The sequence below is a fragment of the Ceratotherium simum genome, chromosome 10 (assembly GCF_057802395.1).
Source record: "Ceratotherium simum simum isolate JZ-2026a chromosome 10, ASM5780239v1, whole genome shotgun sequence".
NCBI lineage: Eukaryota > Metazoa > Chordata > Mammalia > Perissodactyla > Rhinocerotidae > Ceratotherium > Ceratotherium simum.
In genome coordinates, this window is record NC_141909.1 from 29,128,480 (window position 1) to 29,156,172 (window position 27,693).

The window sequence follows — 27,693 nt, forward strand, 5'->3', positions numbered from 1 at the left end:
AGAGTTTGGTCAATGAGAGATTCTTTGTCAGGCACAACCCATAAAGGAAATATTGATAAGCTGGACTTCATTAAAATTAAAAATTTCTGGGGGCCGGCCCTGTGGCCTAGTGGTTAAGTTCGGTGCACTCCACTTTGGTGGCCTGGGTTCGGTTCCTGGGTGCAGACCTACACCACGCATCGGCCATGCTGTAGTGGTGACCCACCCACATACAAAATAGAGGAAGATCAGCACAGATGTTAGCTCAGGGTGAATCTTTCTCAGTAAAAAAATAAAAATTTCTGCTCTGTGAAAGGCACTGTCAAGATAATGAGAAATCAAGCCACAGACTGAGAGAAAATATTTACAAAAGACATATCTGACTTTTGTAAATATCAGACATAAAGGATGGTTATCCAAAATACACAAAGAACTCTTAAAACTTAACAATAAGAATACAAAGAACTTGATTTTAAAAGGGCCAAAGATCTTAACAGACAAACCACCAAAGAAGATATATGGACAGCAAATAGGCATATGAAAAGATGCTCCACATCATATGTCATCAGGGAATTGCAAATTAAAACAACAAGATGCCACTGCACTGCACACCTATTAGTATGGCCAAAACCCAAACCACTGACAACACCAAATGCTGGTGAGGATGTGGAGCAACAGGAACTCTGATTCTTTGTGGTTGGAATGCAAAATAGTACAGCCACTTTGGAAGACAGTTTGGAGGTTTCTTACAAAACTAAACATATTTTTATCATACAATCCAGCAATTGTGCTCCTTGTTATTCACCCAAAGGAGTTAAAAATATATTTCCACACCAAATCCTGCACACAGATGTTTATAGCAGCTTTATTCATAATTGCTAAAACTTGGAAGCAACCAAGATGGCCTTCAGCACGTGGGATAAATAAACTGTGGTACATCCTAGCCATGGAATATTATTCAGCACTAAAAAGAAATGAGCTATCAAGCCATGAAAAGACATAAAGGAAACTTAAATGCATATTACTAACTGAAAGAAGCCAATCTGAAAAGGCTACATACTGTATGATTCCAACTATATGACATTCTGGAAAAGGCAAAACTGCGGAGACAGTAAAAAGATCAGTGATTGCCAAGGTTAGGGAGGAAGAAAGGATGAATAGGCAGAGCACAAAGGATTTTTAGGGCAGTGAAACTACTCTGTATGATACTACATGGTTAATACATGTCATTATACATTTGTCCCAATCCATGGAACATATAGCATCAAGAGTGAACCCTAGAGTAAGCTATAGACTTGGGTGATAAGAATGTGTCAACGCAGATTCACTGATTGTAACAAGTGTACCATTGTGATGGGGGATATCGGTAGTGGGGAAGACTGCATGTGTGGAGACAGAGGGTATATGTGAAGTATAGGTACTTTCTGCTCAATTTTGCTGTGAACCTGAAACTGCTCTAAAAAATAGTTCATTGGAAAACAAAGCGGGGGACAGAAGGTGTAACACTTGGGTTCTTAGAGAATGGTACCTAATAACCTGACCAGGAATCTGAGTCAAAAAAAGATGAGCACTGGATAGAAAATACTAGATTATCTGAAGATAGTTTGAAACTGGAACACTAGAGAACTCATTGATTTTCTTCTTGGAAATGTTGATGTTGCCTTAAAATTCTCATTATTAGTGTACTTATAATCAAGTCCATTAAATAAATACCAGCCTTGGGTTAGATATGTATTTTCAAAGGTATAAGCATCCATTTACTCAACCCAAATGTCAGGCCTGGATGGAAGCAGGTGTGGCTTAAACCAAATGGACAGAAAAAGCAGAGGCGAGACATGACGCTCTACCCAATGACAATGGTCTTGAACAGAAGCAAGCAAGCCAGAGTGCCATTCTCTGGGCTCCGAGAAAACCCACAGTCTTAATTTAAAAATAACATGCTCAAGACTAACTCTAGGGAGTCATCCCTCATTATTTATATCATTATATTTACACTAAATTGTTATAATAACGACTGATATTCAAATACCATGTGCCAGGCAGTATTCTGAATAAACACTTCACATATATTACAGATGAGGAAACTTAACCACAGATTAAGTGATAATTACACCCAAGGCCACACAGATAGTAAGTGACAGTCAGGATGCTCAGCCAGACTTGGATCCAGAGCCCATGTTCTGAAGCCTGGTGCTATACTGCCTCACACCCCACAGAAAGAGACCAGAGTCAACCAGGTTGGCTCTTGCCCTGTGTGGCCTTGGTGGCTTTTCTGAGAGCCAAACCACTGACAGACAAATCAAGCAGTCTCTTGGTGTTCTGTCAGGGAAGATGGAAGGCAGCAAGAAGCCTTGAATTGTTATCTGTCATTACTTTGTAGTGGTTAACTCTTCATGCACCCTAAATCCTTTTGGGAAGAAATGAGGTTCAGTTTGGGAACAGCCTACTGGGTAAGGTCTTGAGGGCTAAAAGGATATTCAATGATTCAGCACATAGTAGGCAGTCAAGAAATGCTTGAATGGGGGCCGGCCTGGTGGTGCAGTGGTGAAGTGCGCGGGTTCCTCTTCAGTGGCCTGGGGTTCGCAGGTTCAGATCCCAGGCGTGCACTGATGCACCGCTTGTCAAGCCATCCTGGGGTGGCATCCCATATAAAGTAGAGGAGGATGGGCACAGATGTTAGCCCAGCGCCAATCTTCCTCGGCAAAAAGAGGAGGATTGGCAGTGGATGTTAGCTCAGGGCTGATCTTCCTCACAAAAAAAAAAGAAATGCTTGAATGAATGAATGAATGACTAAATTCATGAATCAGTCAATTCTATCAAATATCTAGGTAGCTACGGATTTAATTACCTCCTTACTTTATTATATGTCAATATCTTCCCTGCATCATTACCATATTACCTTTAATATATGTTATCTCAAACTACTTCTGTTCAAACAGTTCAGTCAAGTTTAATCATTTGTTGCATTTATCACAGTTTTCTTCCTACATGGCATTGCTCATGTCATTAACTCCACCTAGAACGCCCTACTTTGCCAAAGCTGCAACTTCAAATCCTACTTATGGTTAAAGTCAAACTCAAATACAGCTTATCTCCACTAGAGAGTAGTAGTTTATCCCACCTCTGACCTCCTACATTATCATCACTCTTTACTGTGGTTGGATCTGTATATGGCCTTATCTCCCCAGAGTAAGTTGCTTGAGGGGAGATGTCATTTATGCTTTATTTTCTCTGTCTCTCTTAGTGTTTTATGTGGTATAGAATGGCATCCAAAAGAGATAGTATTGTGAGTGGTGACCATTTATGAGTAAACCCCGTATTTCACATATTATATTACTTATCAACTTTTGATTTATAATTCATCTTTTATCAACAAACTATCTCAGTAATTAGACAACTCTCTGATAGGAGCATTTCAAACTGTTTTCTCACAGTTTTTTCTGTGTTCATAATTGTATGTGCTTTTTTGTGAATTAATAGCTGCAATGATGACATCACTTTAAAATTTATTAGAAATGAGATCAGTTTTACTTTATCATCCGAAGAAAAATTGGTATTATTAATGAAAAAAAGAAATATGTGTGTATACCAAAATTTACATTCAGATTTATTTTTTACAAGATTTATTTTTTAAGTAAAAATTATGCATTCAAGAAAATAATTTAAAATCATTTGATGTGATTCTTTTATCAGAAAGAAGACTCAATCAGAATTGCATGTGAACCTTTGAATTTTCTGAATTCAGTTACTAGTACATGTACAGCATATGTAAAGAAATTAGAAAAGAAAAAATTTATCTATTATTATCTATTTTTCAAGGAAATTCTAACAAGAAAATAATAATGGATATGATATGTAAAGTTATTTTTCAAAATAAGTTCACATTATCCCATTATTTTATTTTGCAACTGTTATACCTAAAATATAATATTTATACTTGAGAATGCATTTGAACTATATGTAGCATTTTATTTTATGACAAGATATTACTGCTGTCATTCATATTGTGATGAATTGTTTCCTATTTTGAAAACTGCATTTAAAAAGAGAAATATTTAAGAAATAGAATTGCAATGCTTATATATATATAACACACATCATCCCATCCCAGAGTTTATTGCATTTAAAGAACAGCTCAACATGTATTCCAATCTTTACTCCTATATCTCTTTCAATCCTTTAGTAAGTTAGTTTAAAAAGTTCTCATTTCTCCAGGTCTCTGAAATTCCTGGGAACCACTCATTCTCCACCACCTAGAGCTCCATCTCTCCTCTTTACTACTCTGATTTCTCAAGTCTTCTCTGCGCTGCCTTTTGCTACAGAACACCTTGCAGTTGGTCCCATCTAATAACCCCAACACACAGACTCACACACACATGCACACACGCGTGAACGTGTACACACATACCATCCCCACCATGAACAGGTCCTGGAGAGCGCTCTTCTCAGCTCTGAATTCCTCTGTATTGGGAATCTCCCTGCACAACTTTCATCCTTTCTCTACTCCTCTATGGAGTGTTGAATGTGGTGAGGAAGAAAAGAGGAAAAGCCTATAAATACACATGTTATCAATTTTTTAATGTCACATTTATCCCAACTAGAAAACAATAATAATAAATGTTCTTTATTATACCATGTGTTAAACTAGTGTCAATAGGGTCTGTCAGTAGTACCCATTTTCCTGCTGAATATAAGGAATATATTACTTTTTAATAAGTCTTGGTAAACTGTTTTGTTAATAAACAATGTTTTATAACAGTTCTAAATTTATAGAAATATTGAGAAGTTAGTACAGAGAGTTCCCATATACCCTACACTCAGTTTCTCTAATTATTAACATCTTACATTGGGATGACACCTTTGTTATAATTAAGGAACCAAAATTGATACATTATTATTAAAGTCCATATTTTATTTCAATTTCCTTAGCTAAGGAAACATAATATCGTTCTTTATTCCAGGATCCCATCCAGGATGTTTTATTATATTTTGTTGTGTGTCTCCTTAATCTTGTCTTGGCTGCAACAGTTTCTCTGACTTTCTTGTTTTTGATTATTTTGACACATTTAAGAAGTGTTGGTCAGGTATTTTGTAGAATTTCCTTCAATTAGGATTTGTCTGATGTTCTTCTCATGATTAAACTGGGGCTATGTGTTTTGGGAGAAAGAACATAGAGATAAAGTGTCTGTTTCATCACAGCCTATCAAGGGTACATACTATCAATGATACTTATCACTGTTGGTGTTGATCTTGATCACCTGGCTGAAGTATTGCTTGTCAGGTTTCTCCACTATGAAGTTACTCTTCCCTCCCCCACTTTCCACAGGTGAATTTTTTGGACTAGATTTTCTTGAGTGCAAACATGGATCATATTGCAGGTTTCCAAGTATAAGATTAGTTAATACTACTGAAAAAAATATCCCCAGCTAAAATGTTAAATAACAGAGAACTGGCATATCTTTCCCAATTAGATTTTAGTTTGGTTCCAAAATTTTACGGGCATATCAGTATTTGTCTCCATTTTCTGGGGAAAATGGTATACAATGTCATTCTCAAGTAAGGTCAAGCCATTTTAGTGAGGTTTAATAGGTAATTCATACACAAACTACTTGGTAACTGGAAGAAATCGGATTTCATTCGTAACAAGGCAAAAGGACAATATTTAACATATACACACATACACAAACAAATTAAGTGCACATAAAGATAATGAGAAAGAATTTGTCTAAAACTTAATGGAAGATCTCTGGTCATAACAGCGAGATAAAAGTGCTTTATCATCATCATCATCATAAACAATACTTACAACAGGCATCATTAAACTAAAATGAAATTAAACCAAAACTATGAAGGTATGAAGAAATAACTCTAGATCCTTCCTTTCACAAATTCTCTTAACATCTTTTATGTTCCTTGAGTTTCTTTCTTTCTTTCTTTAAATGTCATCTTTAAGAAGACATTTAAATGGCCACATCTTACAATGGATTTAAAAAGAGTTGGTGCCTTTCTTAGGGAGTCCCAAAAGTTCAAACTTTTTGTCTGGATTCAAACTGAAATAAGGTTCGAAACTCTCTGTTATTTTATTTTCTACTAAGTTTTAAGTAATGTAACGTTAGCAAAACTCTTACATTGGTGTGAAACCACAGTAGGATTAAGAAGCAACTTAGACGGGCAGGCTCCCAGAGCTCCAGTCTGAAAAGTCAATAAAACTTACTGGAATAAATCAGAAATATGGTGCCAGTTAATTCAAGTTTCCTCATTCAGCTTCTTAAAAAACCAGAGAAATAAAAGTACCTTGAATGAAAATAGATTTTTTTAAAATGTTCTCATCGATATGCCCTCTATAAAGAACAGCATAATTTCCAAAGTCAGCTGGCACACAGTTGTACAAAGTTAGCAGTCCCAACAGAATTTCTAAAAGCTGATAATGTAAACCAAGTACATTTTAATAAGCAGTTATTTGATTACCTAAGTTTTAGGAGTTACAGTACCTCAAGAGAAGTTGTATGATATGAGAAATAGTATGTAACAAAAATATGTGATAAATTCTTTATTTTGCTTTATTAATTTATAAGACATGAATTATTAAATAGGATTAATGCACATGATATAAGATGGAAACACACTCTATGGTGTACAGTGGGAAGTCTCTCTTTTTCCCCTGTCCCCCAGCTACCAGCTCATTCCTCAGAGACAATCAGTTTCCAGTTTCTTGCATAAATTTCAAGAGATAGTCTATGCATTTCTAGACTTATTCACAGAAATATTTTTTCCACATTTATGGTAACATGTTATATATGTTTTTTGCACTTGGCATTTTTTTTCAATTAAAATATCTTAGACACCTTTCTACATCATAAACATAGAATTTCATATTTTTTAAATAGCTCACATGGTATTCCATTGTGTGGTTGAAACATAATTATTATACAAACCACTACTGATGGACATTTAGTTGTTTATTAACTGTGGCTATTATAACTGATGGTCCAATTAATCTTTATCATATATTATTTCACATATACTCCAGAATACCTGTGGAAAATTCCCTATTATATATAATTTTCATTAATTGGAAATCAGTCTCTCTTTATACTCTAAATAAGTATTAAGCTAATATTTATGGAACATCAGTTTGAGGGAAGATGTGAGCAGTTAACCCACTGAGGACCCCCACATGCCCCAACCTTGTCTTGGAGATTTTAGTGTTCTTTCTAGGATGGTTCACATGTACCCAAAACACAAATCAAGATACCAGGTCAGAAAAAAAGGGATCTTTAAAAAATGATTTGTGAATTTATTTATATGAATGTTTTAAAGCACTAGGGGAATTAAATTCAATTTAATTACGCGTTTAAAAAATGATCAATTTCTACTGGAAATTCCAAGGCTTATGGTTACCATCACATAGATATGGAATGGGTAAGAGCAACAGTAGCACTTCATATGCTGAGTTGTGAGAAGCTTGCCCCACTCCATCCAGGCGGGGTTAGAACCATAGAGACCAGTATCAGACATCAGCGACCTCTAGTTACTTTAGGTCAATACGCTTCTATCAGAAAATTTCCTGCCAGAAGGGATGAGATACTGTTTGAGAAAAAAGTCAAAACACCTTTCTCATTAACTCTGAGTTCTTGTTCTTAAAGGACTGATGGGATAGATAAGTGAAAATCTAAAATATCCCATGACTAGAGCAATAACTTGTAAGGGAAAAACATGGCAGTCAAATAGAATGTTTTTGGAAATGATATTCATTGGGTCATGTGGATCCAAGTTCTAATGTAGGAGACCTTGGGAAACACTAAAATGGAGGACATAGGTGATGAGCAATTTAAATTATTATTTAAAGTTCTTTTTGTTGAATGACCTATATAATAACCTGTTTTTTCTAAAAGAGTTCCAATTTCAGGTATTTTTATTCATTTTAATCAGGGAAGTTTCTTAAGAATATTATTAAATATGATATACATGTTAAGTTAGGTTTTATAAAAATATTAAGAAATTAGAAATCATTTAAAACAATTTTGCCCTTACTCCAATTAAAAAGAGGGCAAAAGATCTGAATAGGCATTTCTCCAAGTAAGATATACAAATGGTCAATAGCACATTAAAAGATACTTGACATCATTAGCCATCAGGGGAATGCAAATCAAAACCACAATGAGATACCACCTTACAACCACTAGGATGGTTGAAATCAAATAGTCTGATAATAACAAGAGTTGGCAAGGATGTTGAGAAATCAGAACCCTTGTATACTGCTGATGAGAATGTAAAATGGTGTAGCCACTTTGGAAAAGAGTCTGGCAGTTCCTCAAACGATTACACAAAGAGTCACAATGGGACCCAGCAATTCCACTGCTAGATACATATCCAAGAAAATGAAAACCTATGCCCACACAAAAATCTGCACATGAATGTTTGTAGCAGTATCATTCATAATAGCCAAAATGTGGAAACAACCCAGACGTCCATCAACTGATGAATGGATAAATAAAATGTGGTGTATCCACATAATTGGCTATTATTTGCCATAATGAAATGCTAATACATGCTACAACATGGATGAACCTTGAAAACATTATACTAAGTTAAAGAAGCCAGTCACAAAAGATCACATATTATATGATTCCACTCATATGAAAGTCCAAAAGAATGAAAACTATAGAAACATATAGTAGATTAGTGGTTGTTTAGGACTGGGAGGAGGGGAGGTTGGTGGTAGGAGTGATTGCTAAACAGTACATGGTTTTTTTTGAGGTGATGAAAATCTTTTAAAAAATTGGCTGTAGTGATGGTGATGGCATCTAAAACTAAAAACAGACACAACTGAATATACTAAAAGCCAATGTATCACACACTTTAAATGTGTGCCATGTATGATATGGGAATTATACCTCAAGAAAGCTGTTTTTAAAAAGTCACCCACCCCACCAGAAAAAAATGAAATAAAAGGACCTGCCCTTGTTACATAATACTGATTCTGCTCTAGCTTATTTAGATAATCTCTGGTTTCTGGAAGAATTCACAGTTTTGTAATAAGACAAGAACAGTTTTACAAAGAAGGAAATAATCACAGTGGTCTTTTTAACCTTCTATATAATCAAGCACTATTGAACATTCAGCAGCCTACTGTCAGTAGCAGCTCTGCCAGCATATTCTAAAGCATTTATGAACAATGAGTTACACTGATTTCTGAATTGTCAGAATGAGAAAAAGCACAGCTGCTCTCAGGGGAAAGAAAATTAGATTGAAAAGAAAAATGGCAAAGAAATATTCCTATTGTTTGTGAAAGTCTCCTCCTCTCTAGGTTCCCTCAGTCCATGACTATCAGGAAATGAAACTCTTAACCTTGTTATTTCTACAGACCAATTCACAGTTACTTCTGTCCCGCACATATAGAAAAATCAGAGAGATAATCTTCTCATCTAAATCATTAGCAAAATTGAATGTTTATTGTGCACTCAATCTATAGGATAGTGTAAGATGGGGTTTTTTAGGGAATAGAATAGAAACCTTAGACAATTTCTTGCCACTAATAGGACATGCCAAAAGTTTTTTCTTCTTTCAGAGCAGTATTTTTAAAATTCAAGCCCCTAAATCTGCATATACTTCAGGGACTGAGCTAACTGCTGTGTACAGATTTTTATTTAATTTCACAGCAACACTATGAAGCAAGCGTGTTAGTACAGATCCTTAAAATGCATGACAAAGCTGACAAAATAGTATACAAAATACCCATAGACTTAAGGCTAGGAGGCAGATAGGAACCAGGGAGGTAAACTGAGACTGATGGTATAGTGGACATTTAAGTCCTTGTAAATCCCTGAACTCTGGAGGTTTAGGTTTCAAGATAAAGTGAGGTACAAGAGACATGGCCTTGGGCCTATGAAATATAGAAGTTGGAACTAAGAATCCTCTCTGCATAAATTTAGGATCTGAAGAGCTACTTTGTCAGTAAACTGATGCATTAGAAAAATCCACCTAAAAGTAAAAAGATCTATAAGGTAACATCTTGGTTCCAGCTAAAAACTAGGTGGGAAAAAGTCTTCTCCAAGAATTTGTAACCAAAGTCTGCTCTCACACAGGCTTGGGATTAAAATTCATACAACTCACATGGTCTAAGAAACCCCAAGCTGAGAAATAAACTTAAAATGGTACCCAATTGAAGGTTGCCTAGCAAACAAAACTCTTTAGAGGAAGACATAAGATCTCCACCTGGGCCTCACATAATTGCCAGGTTCAGAGTCCAGAGAAAGACGAGTTTACAATCCACAATTGTAAAATCATAAGCCAACCAAGCCAATTTGAGAGTGAGAGTTGGCAAAAGCCATCAAAAACAGAATTAGACCCTCTCTAATCAGGACATTAGATAGTGAAATTATTAGCTACAGGATGAGAGAGAGAGAGAGAATTACAGAAAGAGGGAACTTGTTTGAGGGAGAAAGAAAAGACTTACTCATAGCTAAATGAATTTCTAAGCAATACCTATGTAAAATATTTGAGCAATATAAAAAGCTTAATATAATAAATGTATATAGAACTCTGTACCCAACAAGTAAAGAATAAATATTCTTATCAACAATGTAGAGGATGTTTATGAAAACTGACCACGTGCCAGGCCATTAAGCAAATGGCAACAATCATCTAAAAATAGATATATAGATTGTATTCTCTAATAATAATATACGGGTTTACTTGCAAGGGCCCTATACTTGGCTCCAGCCCCTCCCAACCACATTCCATGAACAGTCCTGCTGGCACAAGGACCCAGCAGGACACACTCCCAGTTGCACCCCCAGAGGTCCTGAAGGGCCCTGTACTCAGTTCCAACCTCATCACATCAGGGACCAGACCACACAGGGCCGTGATGGCCAAGGAGAGGAGGCTACTTCATTCCTTGCTCCATGAGAAGAGGGCGGAAGTACCTGGAGGCAGCCTTGACCTGCCAATGATCCAAACCTTAGGTTAATTGAGCACCACACTCCTATTATACTACAGAAATTGTGAGTGTAAGTTAAATTGCATTCTTTAAAAAAGCATACAATATCATATCTTTCATAGATTTAAGATAGCTGAAAAATATGATAAATGTAAACTTCCAGAAAAAGTGAATTTAATATCCCTATCAAACTTACGCTCCTTTAAGTGCTGAAGCTAAAACTTGAATCGGGTGTTCTACATTTTACTTTTTATGACATCACAAAAAGACATCTATTCCTTGAACCCCACTGCAGTACTACAGCGTTTCATTTAACCTGAGGTTCACCAGAGCATTTCATGAATGAATGGATTTACTGAAATTCTCTCACTAGCTGAAACATCTCTGCATCTGACAGCATTATTTGCATTCTAGTCATTTTAATTACATCTGCTTTTAGGTGTTCTTAGGGTTACAGTAAATTGTATCTCCCTATGAGTTCTCCATTCCTACTTGATCTTCACAAAAAGCATGAGACTTTGGCAGAGTTAGCATCATCGTCTCCATTTTACAGATGAAGAGGTGCAAGCCAACCTCACCGAGCTTCAGATTTCTCACCTATAAAATGGAGGCAGTAACGCTTACCCTGCCCACCTATCATACTTTCCAAGAAGAGCGAATAAAATAATGGATGGGAGAGTGCCTGAAAAACTAGAAAACATCATAAAAGGTAAGCTATTATTACATTATATCATAAAAGAGGACACATCTGTACCGTATACAATACAAATGTGCAAAAAATGTACGTAGTCTCCATACTGGATCTGCACCTTGTTGTGAGGCCCCACGATAATGGACCTGGAGGTGGGAGAAGACCTACACCTGCCAATTCAGAGTAATTCAATCTCTTCCAGTTTAAAACAATACACTTTTAGGTTAATTCAGTCCATTTTTGGCAGAAAGTCAGTCAAAGTAAAGTTGAAACTCCCCGTCAGGACACTCTCACCTGAGTCACAGATGCCCATGCTCCATTTCCAGATAACATGAGAGCACAAGGGGAAGCTCATATATCCTTATGGCATTATGGCAGGGACCTTGGTGTTAATTCACCCCTTTTGGCTCCCGCTGACCCTTGACTGAGGTAAACTCATTTTACCTGTCTCCATATTGGTCTCTATCCTCTCTGTATCTGCTCCTGTATTTCCACAACTGATGTAATGCTAATTTCTTCTCTCAGTCCAGCCATGGTCCAGCAGTTAACACTCTGCCTCAGCCTGACCTCATTTCTCTCTGAGCTTCAGCTCTTCTGAGTCTCAGCCTTGCATTCATCTGATCCCTGGTAAGGAGTCCTCTTTTCATTCTCTGCCTCCCTTCTTCCCTCACTGCTGCAGCCCCATGGCAGGCCTGCTGGCTCTCAACCCTCAGTATCACTGGGGACATGTGGGAAATTCTGGATCTCTCCAGTGCTTCCAAAAGCTAGGGAAGAAAAGGTGCTTTCTTTCTCTCTCTCTCTCTCTCTCTCTCATGCCATGCCACCATTTCTACACTCACTGAGGCTGTTCCTTGTTGGCAAATAACAATTTGCCAGGCTATCTCCACCCACAGTCCCACACCAGAAGTGGGACACAAGCCCATTTTGGTTTTGGTTTCACAACTAACCCATTCTTTTTATTCTACCTCCATTCCTCACCTTGAGTTTCAGTGAGAAAATGGGAGAACAAAAGATACTTGCTGCTTCTCTCTCTCTCTCTCTCTTTCAACCCTGCCTCACTTCCTGGAACTATCTTGAGCTTCTTTACAAGATATTTTCCTTCTTCTTTCCATGTGGTCAACAACAGAATAGCAAATCAAAAAGGGATATAACTGTAGGTATTATCCCCATTCCAAACTTTTGCACGTCTGCCCATACAATAAGACCCTCAAGAGCCAGAGACTCGGTTATGCATCTTTGTACCAACTGCATACAACCTAGTGTCTTGCTTAGAATTGACACTCACAGAAAGTTTGTTGAGTGAGTCAATGATTGAATCCCCTTAATTTATTGGTAAAGAAACAGAGGTGAAATATTTGGCCCAAGTTAAACAGTGAGTTAGAGGCTTAGTTGGGACCAGGTCAAGTACTTTTTTCAACATAACATACTGCTTTTCACCTAGTGTTCCTTAATGGCTGGCAATACAGAGCCTGGAATATAAGACCTAAATGCAAGGAAGGGAGGCAGGAAGGAATACTAAATCAAAAGTTCCTCCACCAAAGAAGAATTGAGCTTCAAAAAAGAAATCCAAAGGCAAGTATTTCAGATTAAAATACTGTTATTTTTCTCTTGGTCTGTACAACATAAAATCAGCTCAAATCTGTATTCCTAAAACCTCTGAATAGGAATCTTATAAAACTCTGTGTTTCTGCCATTATCAACTATTTGTGTTTGAGGAAGGAGTTATGGCAGAAATTGTTATAGCCATTTTCCCCTACAGATATATATAAAATTTGGAGCATCTTCTCCTAATAATATTATATGAAAGCTTAAAAGAAATTAAAATCTATTCTCCTGAAAGGGAAATTCTCCCATTTTGCTGATTTAAAATTCATTACTTGTTGAAAATAGTAACAGACCCTCTCTCTCTCTAAAAGATCAACCACATTCAGAAATCCTATTGGAAAAATGGCTAATTCTAACACACTGAGTGGTAACAAGATTTTAAATTGCAGCTCACGCATGCTCAAATACAGCATCTTGATAAACACACACCAAAGAGATTTGGGGAGCTTAAAGTTTACGAGTTTGAAAGGTTATTTTCTCAATGAACAACAGTAACACTATTCTCAGGAAGCATACCACAGAGGGAGGGTGGGATTTTAGATCTATTTGTTGATGTTTCCGAAGGGGATTTAAGCAATCCACTTTTGTACAGTATGTGCCATGGCAGACCAAAGCGTCAACTAGGATATTAGTGGGGCACATTTATACCAAGGATTATGGTCCTTCTGAAGAATGCAACAGTGGACAAACAGGAAGAAGTCCATTTGCCTCTTTAGCTTCTGCTTTCCCAATTCATCATCTTCTCTTCACCCCCACGTTGTTAATTTCTCCTTTTAGGGGGCTCTGAGATGAGGTGACGTGTTGCTGCTGAGGATTTCGGAGCTCTAATCTCTTAAAACAGTCACACACATGGGCGCTAAGGAACAAAGTACTCATACACAATGACATCATTCTGAAGTATTACAATTTGTCACCAGAATTGTTTTCCTGTGCGGATCATGTAATATGACTACAGATAGTGACATAGTCTGTATGTGTGTGTGTGTCCTGTCAGAGAGAAAAAAAACACTTGTAAAATTCTTAGAAACCGAAAATGCATCAGTGAATAGGCCTTTATGTTGGATATTTATGGGGAATTTGGTTTGTTTTCTGATTCTGTGTCAACTTTTAAGGAGCACCGTTAATGTGATTAATTAGCAAGAATTTATTGACTTAAAAAATCTCGACAGCCGAACATATATGATTTTTTTAAATGTATTTTTTCAGGTGAAACTATAAACTGGAGGCCTAATTAAGACCTGCTGTTTCCTGAAATTTTGTGTGCACAGCTCTGGGAAGGAAAGTTGCATGGAACTTTACTTGAAGGGGAACGTGTAATCTTAAGAGAAAATCCCAGCATTCTGTTCACTTCTTTCAGACGTAGTCCTTACTTGAGAGGCCCAGTGAATTTATGTCCATGGTGAACATGAAAGCCGCTGTGGAGCTAGCTCAGGGAAAACTCAAATCAGCTCAAACGTCATGAGTTGAGGACTTCAGCTGTTCCTGGCCAATATTTCCAAATTTACACTTAAGCACCGTGATGGATCATGCAATTTTAGTCTGTTGACATTTTCTTACATGCTCCCTTTCCATTACTTTGCTAAGGATGAAAGTCTTTCTTTCCAATAGAGAGAGCAAATCAGCTTGCCAGAAATATAATAATAATAGAAGAGTATTCAGTGTAAAAAAAAATTGGCTTTTGATGAGGTTGCAAAAGGCCTAAATTGAACTGATTTCTGACTGGACCCACTTCACCTGATTTCATTAAAAAAAAAAATCTACTTTTCTTTCCTAATGTTGCCTTTTCATTAAATAGTTCTGATGTAGGCTTTAAACTGCAAGAATAAAAGAAATCTACGTATTTCTAAAAACTGTCAAAGTTTTCTTAGTTTAGCAACATATTTATATGGCTTATTCCCAGATGTCACTATCCGGTGGTGATAAACTTCTGAAGTAAGAATTGCTTCAAAATAATAAGTGAATGTTTTTTATTCACTTGAAGGAAGCTTTCTTCTAATGCCTCAAGTAGAAAATATGAACTACTTATAACTTGAGAACAGAAACCAATCTCATAGTTGTCACTCAGCTAGATGTTTTGAACTGCTTGTTTTGCAAACTTATTAAATTGTAAGGAGTGGGGGGAAAAGTCGCAGAATTTTAAAACTTTTTTATATTTTTTAAAATCCATGTTGTGAAAAGAAAATTGTCCAGCCTGCAAATCTCAACCAAGAAACAAGTTATTTCATTTAGATAATGCACTAAATATCAGTTCATAAAGGATCAACTCACAATTTACAGTTTCAGTGCATAATTCAGTAGCCTGTAAGCTTGACAGAGCCAAAACGCTTACTCACAGATAATACCCAACACAAAAGCCCCTTTTGGCACTTCATGGGTAGAGCCTCATTATGTGCCTTCCTAAATGTGGAGGGGAACAGAGGCTCTTCCTTCCATTTATAATACTGTACAGTGCATTTGTTCAGTAGCTCATTGCCCCAGAAAAGGTCTTGGTCATTTCCTATAGACATTCTCCAGCCCCCTCAATGACCTGGAGATGGAAACATCCCTGGTTGCCTCTTCTCCTGACAAACAATTTGGCTTCTCTGGCTTCACCTTACTGCATTCCTACCTCAACCCAGACCTAGTTAGGCCCTTGCTTGGGAGCTGAAAGCCCCAGGCCACATAAGGGAAAAGCAGCCACGTCAGAGCTGCTCCTGGCACCAAGGAAAATTATTTGCCCTGAGAAGCAAACAGCCCAGGCAGTGTCCAGAGTATCAATCCCTGTCCTCTGTGTTATAAAAGGCCCTATTGTAGAAACACAAATCACTCAGAGATGGCATGTACAATGTCTAATCACTTAATAGCTACTGGGCACCCACTGGGTATGGGCCCCAAAATAGACACTGTCTGTAACCTATTCACTGGAGGAAGGCAGGGGAGAAGATGACAAAGATTCATATTTATCTCCTGTTCTAGCCCTTCACACCATGGCAAACACACATCCTTTGAACAAGCAGACAATCATGACCATAATGGAGGTGAGACTATTTCGACCTGTGAGAAGCAAGGTAAAGGATAGAACACAAGTTTGGTATTCACATTGACCTCGTTGTGAATCCTACCTCAGTAATTAATCAACGAGGCGACCTTGGGGAGCTCACTGAATCTCTCTGGGATTCTCTTTCCTTGTTTGCCAAAAAAAAAGACACTTTATCTAGGACGTAGCAGTGCCAACAGCTGTCTGTGCACGTAGTAGGCACTTAACAATATTAGTTCCCTTCTCCATCTCTAGAATTCTAAATGCTTGTCAAGATATCTCATACACCTTATCTTACTTGATCCTTACACAAATCCTATTGGTAAATAATTTAATCTGAGGCAGAATTTGAGGTCTTTGGATTTCTTTTCATTTCCTTTTAGGAAACTCTACTGAAAAGATACACTTGTTTTCTCCAATTACCTTAGCTCTGTTCTTTGGCAAGTTTTACAAAGTACCTGAAGCAATAAAAAGGGTTAATTTTACTCCAATGTTCCAGATGTCTTCAGCTCCATGACTTTAGTAATATACTAAGAACAGTAAGTCTTTTTAATGAAAGTGAAAGGTATGCATTGTACTTAAATCTGGAACTTTTTCCCCCTGAAGAGATACTGCCACTGGGACTGCCATCCCGCCATTTTAGAGAGGGTGAGATATGTTTTTATTCAGGTTTACTCTTTTTCAGCACATTTTCAACCAACTGCCATTGGTATCCAGGCAGTTAAAACTACATCAGCACTAATAGCTATGAGCTCATCTTGTATAAAGACATTTTTAGTTAAACACCACGATCTTGGGGGGAAAAAAAGTTAGCGTGCTTAACCAGGCTGGCTTGGAATAGCTCACAATATGACGCATACCACAGGAAATAGAGTGGTATGAGGCACCTACAAAATATTTTTCAAACAAGTCATTGACGCTGTAAGCCCCATGCCTCAGCTTTAGGAAGTCACTTATTAAGAATCAACACCAGCAGTGCCAAGCTAAGCTTTTGCTCTTGGTGATTTTCCAATTGAATATTCAGGGCCCTGTCTCAGTCTTGTTTTCAGGGGAGTACATGCCTGGAATGTTAGCAAGCTATTTGTTGGAAAAAATGCCCACAACAGGCCCAATGTTGATCACATTAATGCGTTTGAGTGGGTATAGAGTGCAAATGATTGAAACTGCTTCCAGATCCCTGTTGCAGGGGACAAAGCAGCCTCTGTTCTCTGATCTGATGGTCATTTTTTTTCCAGCGGAGGATGTGGTGCAGGAAGAGGGAAGAGTGCCAATCTCTGTCTAATGGTTCCAAACAGGGCCTGGGCCTAGCTCTCTGGATGCTGATGAGTGGGAAATGAAACACAGATGGGTCAGATGGGTAAGGAGAGGGGGATTACAGGTCAGGCCAAAGAGTTGGAATAAATTAAGTGCTCATGAGGTACAGAATGGCACATTGTTTAAGTGAATGGACAGGGAAAAAACATTCCGGCATTGTTCAGTCCAGTGAGTGAACCCAACGTTCCTCTTCCCAGACCAGCATAGGCCACAGAGATCCTCGTTGTCAGGATGTATGTGATGAAAAAACTAAAATGTGGCCAATTGGTGCCCGAACTCCAAAGAGCCCAATTTTTGTTTCATTACACATGAGATGTAATTTATTGGGAGAAATGTGTGTGTTCATGTGTCAGATCATAGAGAGTCAGATTTGGGGTTCCCTGGGGATCTCTGAGGAGAAGGTGAGTAACCACAAATTAATACAGCAGGGAAATAAAGTGACAAAAGAAATGTTTCACTGTGCCTGAAATATTGAACCAATTTCCCCCTTTTTAGCCTTTTAAAACTTTGCTCACAAATCAAAGAGTAGCTCAATTGAGAAAATGCAGCAGAAGCCTGTAGCACGTGATAACAAAAAAAGTGAAGTCCAATATTCTTCCTTAACTTTTAGTGTCTTCATAAGGTAGGGAAAGTCAGTGAAAAGGGCTTTTTGAGAGTATTAGGAAATAATCCAAACAATTAGATAACTAAAAAAATGAAGCACTGAAAACCATAATGGATCTGTCCATTTTGTGTTCCAGGTGTGTTAGAGAAATCATGAAATCCCAAAGTATATACAAGCCTGATTATTTAATAGTAGAAAGTTATAATACAGGCTGGAGAAAGTGTGTTTTCTTGAAGGAACAAAACCAATAGGATGAGAGGGCAGACAGTGTCACATCGAGGGAAAGAGCTAACGTTGCAGTTGCCAACAGAATTAGACAAGCCCTAAAACTCAGAATTAATGGTTTCTTTTTTAGAGTGACAGAAATTATTTTCAGAAGTTTATTTTCATACCAGCCATGTTTCCATTTTATGGACTTGACCTTTAACAGAATATCCCACAGGCAAAGCTGGAGACAGTGGTTGTCCACAGTCCTCAGAGGTGCTTATGCTTTGAGTATGAAGAGCTTCTCAGTTTATCGACTGGTACACTGCAACCCCAGAGACTCCAGGGAGATCATTCCAAAGAACCAGTGTAGAAAGTCTTGGTGCAGCTTATCTTTAAAAGACCAGTGATTTTCATTGTTATTTTAGTAAGTTGGTTCAGTGAGTGATACCGATTACATGTACGTCATCTTATTTTCTAGGGTTTGAGGCTATTTCAAAACTAATAGCTGTACTACTTATAATTTAAATATTTTACCTTCCCCCTCAATCTTCTCCCCTCCAAAATTTTTATTATTTCTATGTTCCTTGGAAAGGAACCCCAAGAATAAATAACCAGTTCGCAAAGCAAATTTGAAAAATGATCATGACACAAGCATCAGTATTAAGAGTTGGAGAAAAAAATGACTACAGAGAAATTTCTAGCTTATGCTGAGCAAAAACATAAAACTGTTATTCATGAAAGAAGGACAGACCCATAAGAAACTAATATCCGGTTTGGGATATTTGCTGTTTCCTTTCCAATAAAATGGATGGGTTTTTTTTTTCAGTTTCCTTTTCTCAAACAAAAAAATGACAGTGGCAAATGTTTGTGGCAGAATCTGAAGACAGAGGTTATTTTGATAATGCTTAAAGGACTACATGTTATAACGTAAAATTGGAGTTAATTCTTTTCGGAAAAAAAATATGTGTAACACTGTAGAGTTCCCAGGAGACTTCATCTGGAACACACCTCCAATGGGATGTCTGAGTGTGGGGCGGAGGCCATCCCAGAGCTCTCGACTCGACTTACAGGGTTAGACTCTGAATTATTAATAGAGGGGGCTGAGTAGCAGAGAGGCCTCTCGTGTGCCTGTGAGGATACCTAGGGCATCAGGCTTCTTGCCAGGGGTTACCAGAAGATGGAAAATGTGCTTTCAGGCTAGAAACAGAACCAACCAAATCAACTAAGGCATAAGCCTAATGCAGGATGCAGAAGCTTCCATGACAAACACTCTCAAGGTGAAAAAACAGGGCAGCAATGAAGAGGCCGTTATTACCTCCAGCCAACGCTATCTGTAGCCATGTCTGACTGTCCAGTCACACATGGGTACGTCTTCTAACGGACATGGCCTTCAGGCTTACCATGCTGAAGAAAACACCAGAAAAGTGCAGCTCTCTAGAGAAGTGGAAGGAATCTAACATCTGTACCATCCCTACAGTTACTCTGCAGTTAGCATGGTAGAGTAGACAACAATTAGAAATAAATCTCTTAAAGAGAGTCCCCAAATTTTATAAGCTCCAGACCCCACAAAACCTGAATCCACTCCTGGGATTACCGTTTACGAGGCGGAACTACAGAAAGAATGTTTGGAGAGGGAAGGGAGGTATACACTTGCTTTCTTGATACGTCTGGCTTGAGGCCCTGTAGAATTCAAGCAAAGGTGTCCGTTTGGTAGCTAAGTATGCAGTCTGGAGAATAAGACTGAAATCCAGTTCTTCTGCTCTCCAGTATACAACTCTTATATTACACCACACAACTTTCATTTAACAAAGGACCAGTGGAGAAGCATTTTAGCTAATTTAGGCATTCTCCTAGGAGTAAGTCAACAATCTCCAAGTACTCATTACTTCTGTTTTTGTGTGTCTTTAAAAATATATAGTGCAAACAGAAATGTGAGGACTTGGGGCCACACTGTAGGAATTTTCTTTTCCATCAATGACTTCCAAAATAAGGAAGGATGTATTGACCATCTGCAAGGTACACGTTCCATGCTGTTTTCATGCTATCGAGACAGATTTACATTTCTCTAACACCCTTTTCTCCCTAGACTCTCTAATAAACAAAGGCAGGTGTTCACAAAGGAACCAACTAGGACAGGATGCATCCTGTGGCCACGGAACATAGCAAAGCTATCTGTACTGTAAAGGGATGGTCACACCCCGGACTCAGTCCTTCTTAGGAGAGGTTCAAGACGCTCCTCATGGTGAGGAATAATGCTCTGTCTAGTCAGAGGCTAGACGGAAGGATATGGTGCTCTTCCTTCAAGGAGAAACTTTGACATTACTATCTTCCAATGGTTCTGTGGTAATAAATACAAGGAAAATATCATCATCCTGAAGATAAAAATTAATGCACAAGGGGTACATAGTAGAGATTACATTCATATCAAGGACTCCTGCAACCCCGTCCGCCAGGCCAATAACATATCCCACAGACCAGTTCACCTCCGTGTTACTTTACAGCACTTGGGTGTTTGCTGTGTGCTCAATTAAAATCCTACTCTGGTGGGAAAAACCAGATTTCCAAATGGTGACTTTATTGATTCAATAAAATTTAAGAAATTCTGCTTATGGAAAAACTCATTAACCAAAACTAATAAATAACAGTTTACCCTGCAGTCTGGTTCCTCTTTATTTGACAGAATTAAAAATCACTCTGGAACAACTTAGTTCATTTTTCACTTGTTAATTGAGCTTAATAGTTTAGTAATTCCCTTTCTGTTCTAAGCTTGTGAACTCTTCATTCATTCTGGGAGCACTTGCCTTCTCTCGCTCCTAACTTTACAAAGCATATACTTATAAAGAAGTTTAACAGAAGTGAAGAACATGGAGGAAGGGGGAAGAAATGAGAAGCTTTTAGTTAGGCTGATGCAACGACTCAAGGCTTAACCCAGCCGTTGAGGACAGGGTCAAGTTGCACTGCACTGTTAGAAAGATTCTTCAGCATAGCCTCAAGTGCCATGTCCATGTGAGGGACAATTTTATTATCGAATACATGTCACAGTAAATTTCTACTTCTCTTCAACCTCTTCTATAAGAAATTGCAAAAAGCCAAAACTGTGCATGTACTAGACAAAACCTTTCAGTCAGTTTCACCCTCTGGCACCAAAATTTTTCCTTTGGAAGACTACTACTGTACAAACCTTTGTTTGTTTATTCTTACCAGACCACATTATGTCAGCTTTTATTAAAGCAAGAATTTGTTAAAAGGAGCTTTCACTGAATGTAAATGTGTTAGGACTTTTAGGATAAAGTGCAAAGCTTGAGGGACAATATCAGAGTTTGTCAAGATACATTTGTCACTCTTCAGTTTTCCCTTCAACCTCTGGATAGATGTCCCAGCTGCACCTGTTCTATCCATATAGGTCATACCATAGTCATCTTAGATTGTCTGGACCAACCACTGACCACTATATTGTAAACAACCAGTCCATCCTTATTGCATACATCTTAAAAGCTAGTAGTTGAGGTGAGTCAGGCTGAGTTGTAGAACCTTTGAGATATATCAAGTGGTTTCGTTTTCTATCACTCTATGATCTTTTTTTGACGATATTGAATTGATTATCCATTGAAAAGAGAATTAGAGAAAAAGGATTTTTTAGGCAGCAGGAACATTCAAAGTAGTTCAATGTATACAGATAAAAATAAATAATTGTTTTATCTTTGCATACAAATTGAGTACTACTAGAAAGAAAAAAATAAAAAGCCTGGGCTTAATTAGATAATGCCAGGTTACTTGCCAAAGTGGTTGTGTCAACTTATGCTTCTACCAGCATCGTGTACGTGTTCCCATTGTTCTACACTCTTGCCAGGGTAGGTCTGAAATAATTCATCATTTTAAACGTGCAAAATCCCTTGAAATATGCAAAAGCTATGGGTGTTTTAATTTCTGTAGTACGTTATTAAAATTAAGTCAAAGGGAAAATTGGTGAAGTGGTCTGGGTTCAGTCCTCAGCTCACTTTTCTTCTCTATCCTCACGCTCAGAGTTGACCCATCAATGGTTTTAACCATCATTAGTGAGCTCCAAAATTATATCACCAGTCCTGACCTCGCCCCTGCTTCTCACTCAATTGCATGCTTGATATCTCCTTTTGTATATTTAACGTGCGTCTCAAATTTACCCCTCCCATTTTTCTAACGGGACCAACTGAAATTAAGAAAAGAAACTGACAGCTATGAATGGCCAGATTGGCTCATGTCGGCTCACATCAAAAACCCTCATGCAATGTATGAAGAACTCAATTCCTTATCTTTTAAAAAAGGGATTCACTCCTTGCACCACTGCTACTGAGAAGTTTTACTCTTCAACCTTTTTGATCTAAGTATCAAGTGGATCAATTTTAGGGCTTTTTTATTTGCATAATTTCCTTATAGTTGTGAATCTACTTACTATATAATTTGGCGTCTTGAATTTTTACTTATCTTTATAGTAGACACCTGACATTATCACAAATTATCCTGAAAACACAATTATAAATGCCTCTATAATATACCATCATATATATAAACCATAATTTACTTCTTCATTTCTCTACTGTTGGGCATTTATATTGTTCCTATATAGGAACTTATTGAACACTTATTATGTAATAGGCCCTGTCATAATTGCTTAATAATATTATTTAATAGTTTATTATTTCCTAGATGTTTCGATTTCTAAAAAATGTCTCCAATATCCTTAAATATCTGATTGGCTATTGGTTTGAAATAGATACAATTTATCATGCTATGGAAAGTAACTTATATTCCTTTTTTTAAAATAAAATTTTATAGAAAAGTTCTAAAGATAGTACAGAGAATTCCCATATACCCTTCACCCAGTTTCCCCTAATTTGACAATTCACATAATCATGGTGCATTTGTCAAAACTAAGAAATTCACATTGGTATAATTTATTAAATAAACTCCAGATTTAATTCAGATTTCTCCAGTTTTCCCACTAATTTTTTTTTGTTCTGTTCCAGGATCCCATCCATGGTACCATATTGCACTTAGTTCTCATGTCTCCTTAGTTTCCTGTAGTCTGTGACAGTGTCTCAGTTTTCCTTTTTTTTTGATGACCTTGACAACATTGAAGAGACTTGGTATTTTGTAAAATGCCCCTCAATTTGAGGTTGCCAGATGTTTTTCTCCTGGTTAGATTGGGGTTATGGGGTTAGGGGAAGAATGTCACAGAGAAGCACTCTTCTTATCACACCACATAAGTGAATACATGATCTCAGCCTCACTTATCACTGGTGGTGTTAACCTTGATTAAGACAGTGTTTGCCAGGTTTCTCCACTGCAAAATTACTAATTTTTCCCCTTCCATACTCTATTCACTAAGTCAGTCATGAAGACTGGCCTACACTCAGGTGGGGAGAGAAGAACTAAACCACCTCCTGGAGGAGGTCCCTACATATATTATCTAGAATTCTTCTGTAAGGAAGATTGGTCCCATCTCCTTCACTTATTGATTTATTGAAACATTGGTTTATATTAGTATGGACTCACAGATGTTTATTTTATATTTTGGGTTATAATCCAATTCTATGTTATTTATTTTATTGCTCAAATTATTCCAGCTTTGGCCAGTTGGCCCCTTCAGTTGGCTTCTGTGTCCCTTTGACACGTCCCATTGCTTGTTGTTGTTGTTGTTCTGTTTTGTTCTGCTCCCTTTGTTTCTTCGAGCACTTCATTACTTTTTGGCAAGATTCTCCAATCTCTCCTTGGACTTTCCCTACCCAGCCCCAGAAACAGCCATTTCTCAAAAGAGCCTTGGTTCCTTTTACTGGAAAATGGTATTTAGAAACCAAGATCTGGGCACTGGATATTGTATTCCTTTTTGCTTTTAAAGTATTTTGTTTTACTTCTTTTGTGTGTGGTAATATAGATGTAACATAAAATTTACCATCTTAACCATTGTTTTGTGTATAGTTCATTGGCATTAGTACATTTACATTGTTGTGCCACCATCACCCCCATCCATCCACAGAACTCTATTCATCTTGCAAAAATGAAACTGTACCCATTAAACAATAACTTCTCATTATCCTCTCTCCCCAACACCTGGCAACCAACACTCTAACTTCTGTCTCTATGAATTTGAATACTCTAGAGACCACACACAAGTGCAATCATACAGTATTTGTCCTTCTGTAACTGGCTTATTTCACTGAACATAATGTCCTCAAGGTTCATCCATACTGTAGCATGTGTCAGAATTTCCTTCCTTTTTAAGGCTGAATAATATTCTATTACATGTATGTACCATATATATTTTTTCTCATTAACTTTGTTTTAATGGGTCTCAAAATTCTATGACAGATTTTTAGTGAAGTTTGTTTCCATTAAAAAGCACTGATTTTAAAAACTAATAATTTAAAATTGCCATACACACACAAAAACAAATGGTCCACAAAACATTCTCCTTTCATTCTGAAGGTTTTAGGATGCATTGTTATCATTACCTAGTCTGTTACTATTAAACTTAAATGGCCAATTGAAGTAAACAGTTCTGAGACCATCTACCACTGATGAGGACTGGACTGTCAGGTATTGGGGATTATATTCATTTAGCCTTCTGAGCCTTCTGGGCAGACTTAGACCTTGCAGCTCAAGCTGCCTTCTTGTCCACTGCTTTGATGAGAACCACAGCAACCTTCTGTCTCATGTCATGAGCAGCAAAATGGCCCAGAGGAGGATAATCAAAGAAGCTGTTAACACATATGGGCTTGCCAAGAACCATGCCAATGATGGCAGCATCACCAGATTTCAAGAATTTGGGGCCATCTTCCAGCTTTTTCCCATAACAAAGATCAATCTTCTCCTTCAGCTCAACAAACTTGCAAGCAATGTGAGCTGTGTGTTGATCCAGCACTGATTTGGCCTGGATGGTTCAAGATAATTACCTGAGCCGTGAAGCCAGCTGCTTCCATTGGTGAGTCATTTTTGCTGTCACCAGCTATGTTGCCATGACAAATACCTTTAACACACACGTTCTTGACGTTGAAGCTCACATTGTCCCCAGGAAGAGATTCACCTAAAGCTTCATGGTACATTTCAACAGACTTTACTTCCGTTGTAACGTTGACTGGAGCAAAGTTGACCACCAGGCCAGGTCTGAGAACTCCAGTCTCCACTCGGCCCACAGGGACAGTACCAATACAACCAATTTTGTAGATGTTCTGGAGAGGTAGACTCCAGGGCTTGTCAGTTGGACAAGTTGGTGGCAGGATGCAATCCAGAGCTTCAAGCAGTGTGGTTCCACTGGCATTGCCATCTTTACAAGTGACTTTCCATTCCTTGAACCAAGCAAGGCATGTTAGCACTTGGCTCCAGCGTGTTGTCACCATTCCAACTTGAAATTGGCACAAATGCCACTGTGTCAGGGTTGTCACCAATTTTCTTAATGTAGGTGCTGACTTCCTTAAGGATTTCCTCATATCTCTTCTGGCTGTAAGGTAGCTCAGTGGAATCCATTTTGTTAACACCAACAATTAGTTGTTTCACACCCAGTGTGTACGCTAGATGGGCATGCCATGAGTCTGCCCATTCCTGGAGATACCTGCTTCAAATTCACCAACACCAGCAGCAACAATCGGGACAGCACAGTCAGCCTGAGATGTGCCTGTAATCATGTTTTTGATAAGTCCCTGTGTCCTGAGGCATCAGTGATGGTCACATAATACTTGCTGGTCTTAAATTTCCACAGGGAGATATCAATGGTGAGACCATGCTCATGTTCAGCTTTCAGTTTATCCAAGACCCAGGCATACTTGAAGGAACCTTTTCCCATCTCAGCAGCCTCCTTCTCAAATTTTTCAATGGTTCTTTTGTCAATCCCATCACATTTGTAGATCAGATGGCCAGTAGTGGTAGACTTGCCAAAATCTAAATGTCCAATGACAATGATGTTGATATGAGTCTTTCCCTTTCCCATTTTGGCTTAGATTTAGTGGTGGTTTTCACAACACTTGTGTTCTGCTGGTAAACCCATTGCAAAAAAGCTATATACCGCATTTTGTATATCCATTCATCTATTGATGGACACTTGGGTTGCAGGCCTTGGCTATTGTGAATAATGCTGCTATGAACATAGGTGTACAAATACCTCTTTGAGTCTCTGCTTTCAATTGTTTGGGTTATATACCTAGAAGTGGAGTTGCTAGATCATGTGGTAATTCTATGTTTAATTTTTTTGAGGAACCTCCATACTATTTTTCACGGCAGGTGTACCATTTTACATTCCCATCAGCAGTGCCCAAGGGTTCCCCACATTCTCGCCAATAACTCCAAATCCATAGAATGTATGCCACCAAGACTGAACCCTAATGTAAACTATGGACTTTGGGTGATGGTGATATGTCAATATAAGTTCATCAATTGTAATAAATGTATTGCTTCAGGGAGCAAAGAGATGTCGGTAATGGGGGAAGCTATGCACGTGTGGGGGCCAGAGGTATATGGGATATCTCTGTACCTTCCTTTCAATTTTGTTGTGAGCCTAAAACTGCTCTTAAAAAATAAAGTCTTTAAAAAAAATAGACACAGAATATTTCTCAACATTTCTCTACGGTCTCAGTGAGTCCACTGAACGATAGATTGAACTAAGCCTATAGGGATGGGCAAACAATTGCATTTCTCTCAGTGTCAATCTGAGAGAATTAAGATAAATGTTTACTTTAAACAGCTTCAAATGAAACAACTTTTATTTGACTTATTTCCAGAAATGGATAATATTCATTCTCTCACAGTAGTTATTCCTTAGCTATACCTGCAAATACAGTAGTAGACGTTTTGGGTTCATTTATTAAATCTATGGCAAACAATTTGCAGCAAAGTATTTGCATCTAAGTAATCACTAGTGGTATTTAATGCAACTTTAAAAATAATTGGTAAGAGAATAGGCTGACAACTTAGCAAAGTATATTGGGAGGTAAACAAATTTTTGACACCATATTCTTTTTCTTTGATAAATGCAGTAAGGATAAATTTGTGAGGATGAAAAAGCTTTTTAAATTGGCTGATTTAACAACCTCTTCCCACTAGAGAAAAATCTTCTCAGTCTGATGAGGCTAAAGCAATCTAAATGGAAATATTGGTTCCCACAGATTTCTATTGGCTTTGATGATAAAACCTTCTGCCTCATCTATTTCCTTTTGATCTAGTTGAAAAAGGATGCTGGGAGAGGCTAGGACCAGGCTCCTTCAATGACCAGCTGCTGATACAGCTGTGGCTTGTTAAGGCCACAGGGCAAGGAAAAGTTCCAGCATGCTTCCCGTTTTATCACATTCTTAAGTTAACATTAACATTAT

The 27,693-nt window shown here is 37.8% G+C and overlaps 1 pseudogene; it reads right to left on the bottom strand.

Moving 5' to 3' along the window:
* Nucleotides 1-24,947: 24,947 nt before the first annotated feature.
* LOC101392514 (elongation factor 1-alpha 1 pseudogene) lies at nt 24,948-26,318 on the bottom strand (annotated as a pseudogene).
* Between the last annotated feature and the right edge of the window lie 1,375 nt (nt 26,319-27,693).